This window comes from Octodon degus, unplaced genomic scaffold (assembly GCF_000260255.1).
Source record: "Octodon degus isolate 3935 unplaced genomic scaffold, OctDeg1.0 scaffold00072, whole genome shotgun sequence".
Classification (NCBI taxonomy): domain Eukaryota; kingdom Metazoa; phylum Chordata; class Mammalia; order Rodentia; family Octodontidae; genus Octodon; species Octodon degus.
In genome coordinates this window covers 38,562-44,026 of record NW_004524648.1, presented here as the reverse complement: position 1 = coordinate 44,026, position 5,465 = coordinate 38,562, and the positions used below count along the sequence as shown (strand labels likewise).

Genomic DNA, 5,465 nt, shown 5'->3' with positions numbered 1-5,465 from the left:
CATTTTGATTGTTTCCAAAATCTTGTTACTAAAAAATGTGCTGCCATAAACATAGGTAATATACACTGCTGTGGTATGGTATTTTTAATTCTTCCAGGAAGATATCCAGAAGGGGAATAGCTGGGTCACATGGGATCTCTAATCCTAGTTTTTAAAGAAATATTCATATGGATTTCCATAGTGGTTATACCAATCTACACTCCCACCAACAAAAGAGAAGTGTTCCTTTGTCTTCAGAGCTCTGCTGGCATTTGTTATTGGTTGATTTGTTGATGATAGCCATTCTTTTAGGAGTGAGATGGAGACTCATTGTTGTTTTAATTTGCAGCTCTCAGATGACGGGTGATGTTGAACATTTTTCATGTATTTATTTGTTATTTGTATTTCTTCATCAGAGAAGTGTGTGTTCACCTCAGATGCTCATCTTTGAATTGGGTTTTTGAATTTTAGGGGCCTGATTTTTTTTTCAATTCTTTATGTGTTCTAGATAGAAGCTTTTTGTCTGAGGTACAACTGGTTATATTTTTTTTCCCTCTCTGTGGGTTGTCTTTTCACCCTATTGATGATTTGTTTTGCAAAAATCTTTTAATAAGATAAGATCATATTTGTTGATTCTTTGAAGTATTTCTTGTGCTGCCTGGTTTTGCTCATGAAATCTTTGCCTACACTTATGTCCTCAAGATTTCTACCTATTTTCTTTGCCAGTGAATTTATTGTGTCTGTTTTAATATTTAGATCTTTGATTCATTTTGATTTTAGTTTAGTGCATGGTAAGAGACATGGATCTAATTTTAATCTTCAGTATTTGGAAATCTAGTTTTTTCAGCATCATTCATTAAATAGGCTTTCTCCTAGTGAACATGTTTGGTCCTTTGTTTGCCTCCATGTTTGGTTGAGTCGACATCTTCTATTTTGTCCCACTGATCCTCAGGTCTTTTTTTTTTTTTTTTGCCAATACCTTGTTGATTTTATCATAGTAGCTTTGTAGTATACTTTCAAGTCAGGGATTGTGATGTCCCTTAGCTTGTCTTTGTTGCCCAGAATTGCTTTTGTTATTTTAGATCCCTTCAGGTTCCAAATGAACTTTAGGAGTATTTTCTCTAGTTCTCTAAGGTATGCTAGTGGTATTGATTGGAATTGCATTAAATCTGTGTAACAGTTTTGTAAGTATGGTCTTTTTCACTATGTTTTTTCTATCCAAGAAATATCTTTCCATTTTCTAATATCTATTTCCATCTCCTATAGCACTCAGAGTGCTATAGTTTTCAATATATAGATATTTTACTTTCTGTGTTAGATTGATTCCTAAGTATTTCATTTTTTGGATGCCGTTGTGAAGGGTATGACTTTTTATTTCTCTCTCTGTGAATTCACTGCTTGTAAACAGAAATACTGTTGATTTTTGAGTGTTGACTTTGTGTTCAGTTATACCACTGAATTTGGTTAAGTATAGAAGTCTTTTGGTGGAGCTTTTGGGGTCTTCTATGTAGTGTCTCATGTCATATGCAAATAATGGTAATTTAACTTCTTCTTTTCCTATCCTTATGCATGTTTTCTTTCTCTTTTTTAATTTGCCTGTAATCCCTGCACTGGGGAGGCTGAGACAGGAGGATCACTGTGAGTCTGATCCTTACAGTGTAGTGTGTAGTGAGACCTTGTGTATAAAAAAGGATAATATCTATTGCTCTGGCTAATGTTAGCATAACTATGTTGAATAGAAATGGTGATAGTGGACATCCTTGTCTTGTTCCTGATTTTAGAGTGAAAGCTTTCAGTTTTGACCATTTAGTATGATGTTAGATGTTGGTTTATTTTAGATGTTTTTTTTTATCAGATTAAGATAAAGACTGTTTCTATTTTCTGCATGGTTTTTAACCATGCATGGGTTTTGGACTTTGTAAAATGCTTTTTCTACATCTATTGAGATGATTCTGATTTTTGTTTTTGTTTCTGTTAATATGGTATATTGCATTAGTTGATTTGTGTATGTTGAAGCATCTCTGCATCCCTGGGATGAATTCTACTTGGTTATGGTGCAAAATCTTCATGATTTGCTTGCCAGTATCTTATTGAGGGTTTTTGCATGTGTTTTCATTAGAAAAATTTGCCTACTGTAGTTTTGTTTCTTGGTTGGTTTCTTCTCTGGTTTTGGAATCAGGATAATACTTGGTTCCACAAATGGTTTTGGAAGTATTGCTTGCCTTTCATTTGCCTTAAAGAGTTTCAGCATTCATGGCATTAGTTCATCTCTAAATTTCTTATAGAATTCAGCAGTGCCTCTATCAGGTCCTGGGCTTTTCTTTGTTGGTAAAGTTTTAGTTACATTTTCTGTTTTGTACCAGGAAGTGAACTCAGGTGCTTGTGCTTACCAGGAAGGTGATGTGCCACTGAACTATGTCCCTGGCCCTTTAATTGCATTCTAAATTTCATTGACTGATATGGGGTCATTTAGAATTTTTTATGTCTTTTTGATTTAGGTTTGTCAATTTGATTGTGTCTAGGAATCTATTCATTTCTTCTGTGTTTTACATCTTATTAGAATATAGGTTCTTGTAGTAGGTATTGATGATCTCTTGTGACTTTCCCCTTTTCATTCCTAATTGCTTGAATTCTGATTTTTTTCTTTCATCTTTTTGGTGAGGTTGGCTAATGGCCTATCAATGTTATTTATTTCATAGAACCAACTTTACATTTTGATTTATTTTAATGAGAGAAAAGGTAAAATAGCAATGAAACAGTTTCAAATCAGTTTATTTATTTATTTATTTATTTTTTAGAACAAAACAAGTATATTTCTATTGGACTACCTGATACAGAAGATAGTATGGTATGATGGATGGATAGTATGAATGACAAATAATACAAATATTTTTTATTTGAAAAAAACAAAAAAGGCTAACACAGCTTTCACTTAGAAACAAACTCTTGCATGACTGCATTACTGAGCAAAAAACAAAGTTGAATAAACACCTTTTTTTAAGGTGTCTCTGGAAATAGGTAGGAAGACACTACTTGTTTTTTTAGAAAAACTGACCTCCCTTTAAGGCCTGGTCATAGAAGTGTAAACAATGTAAATGAATCCACCATTATAGGTTGTCCTATCATATCTCTGTCATCTGTGTGTTCTGGGATCACACGTTCACCTGCCAATATACCTGGGAAAGGATGCTAAATCACAGTTACTTTTGAGTTCTTGGCAGGCAGGACTACAAAAGAGTCATTTGGAACAAGTGACATCCTACTTAGAAAGCACTAGAATGCCCTTAAATAACAGGTTACAATAGAGAGATACTGCCTGGAAGTTACTCTTTTCATTTTGGTTTTAGTTTTTGTGTTTTATAGAGCTGTTGGGTTCACTTGCTTATAGTACAATCCTGCCACAAAGCACTAAAGGACAAGATATCCAGGATTCCTTCAACACTGAATTTTTCATGTTTTACTATATCCACAGTATGTCAGCTGTTCTTAAACACACACACATACAAACAAAAATGTAAAAGGGTAAAATTCTTCTAAAAATGCAGGTGTCAATACCTACAATAGGGAAGGAGACAATGCGAGAACCCCTTCCCCCCAAAAAAGCAAACATATTCTTGTATAGGAAATGGTTCAAGTCTTTGGATTTAAAAACAAGTTCCCCCAGAAAAGCTGGCTATCATGGAATTCTCAGAATATTTCTTTTGCTCCCACCCAAATGAACCTGAAAAACCCTAATGCAAAGCTTTAAGAGTTATGAGGTGCTGTAAATGATGATCAGAGCAGCCAAATGGAAAGAGATGAATGCATCTTACATTTAGCTACAGTTCACAGCATGGCCTCTTTACCTGTTGGTTCAATAAAAACCACTAAAGTAACACAAATGCTCCGAAGCACAGAGGTAAAAAAAAGTACTGAACATATTATCTAAATAGTAGCAGGACTTCATGGCTAGGAAAATTTTCTACACAGTAAAATGATTCCAAGATAAATCTCTCTCTCTCTCTCTCTCTCTCTCTCTCTCTCTCTCTCTCTCTCTCTCTCTCTCTCCAACATAACACAGAAAAAATATTTACAAGTAGATAGAGTCATAACAGAGTATTGCAAGTGAGAGAATGCAAGGTCAAGACAATGCTATAGGTTGAACAGTATTCCATGAGGCTAGAAATTCTGTTAAGTTTGAAAGCCCTAGCAAAATATCACCTTTCTTTATAAATCACTTATTTATCATATGACCACATGTTGAATCATTTTCTTTCCACATACTGAAGAATCCCACAGTCAGCCTTTTAGCATTTTGCATTTCTTTTTTCTTTCTTTTTTTTTTTTTGCAGAACTGGGTGGGGATTGAACTCAGGCCCTTGCGTTTGACAGGGAAGCGCTTATTCCACTGAGCCATCTCTCCAGCCCCTGCATTCTGCATTTCTTTGCCAATCTTATAGCTCAGTATCTTATTCCAGTTGATTTTGGTGTGGGTAATGGGGAGCTGCCAGCCCAAGACCTTGAGTGTGGTGTCTTACATTGTCTGATAATTTTCACTAATTACTGACTGATACTCATTTTCTGTACTCTATGATTTTAATAAACTCCTTGGCATTTTGGGCTTCATTTGACACACTTATTCAATCTTGCACATCTTTATGACTAACCAATTGAACATTGCCATCTTCGTAATAGTGAACCTGAATCTTGAGCACTCCAACTACCTGGGCTGCAGGTGGTGTGATGGTGAATTTCCACCCTGACCTCCAGCGACCATTCCAAAAATTTTCAGGCTGGAACTGGTGGCTTTGGATACATGCAATAAGAGACTGTTGCCCTCTGTAACAGCATATATAGTACAGAAGCCATTGGAATAATGATCTTTCACATAGGCTCTTAAAGCACTGTCACAGGATTCTCTCCAAGATTCAAACTTCTATTATTTCCTCTGGATGGGGGTTGCTTGCTTCTTTCCATAAGTGATCAAGCTTAAAGGAAATTTTGCTTCTTGGATCTAAAAATCTGCTATTACCCAGATCACCGTGCTCTGTAATTAAAACCTGATCTTCACAGCCTTCTGTTTTCACAGGTATGAGCTGATCCATGTTATACTGGGCAAATGCATGAGCTGCCCCTCCCTGAGGAGATTGTCAGTGTTAAGTAGTAGCCAGACATCATTGAATACTTCATTAAACTCCCCTGGGAGGGCAAGAGTGATGAATTTAGCAGCTATGCATACCTTCTCCTCATCCGACACCCGATCCTCCAAGTCTGCCATCTTAGGCCGCTCTCTCAAATCAGTTTAATAAGACAGTTACAATAATTAATACATTGCATAGTGTTGTCTTTGTAGTAGTTATTCAGAGGACAAGATGCAGGTATGATATCTTGTGTAAACGTATTAGTACAAACCTTTCTTCTAAATGAACTAAGAGAAAGTAGTTGTATATCTATCCTGTCTTGTATATGCATATATGTATATATTTTTTCACAATAAAATGGTCCTT

At 35.6% G+C, this 5,465-nt stretch overlaps 1 pseudogene; it reads right to left on the bottom strand.

The window, feature by feature from the left end:
- LOC101561537 overlaps positions 1 to 5,236 on the bottom strand; it is a 48,661-nt pseudogene extending 43,425 nt beyond the window's left edge.
- Positions 5,237 to 5,465: the final 229 nt, after the last annotated feature.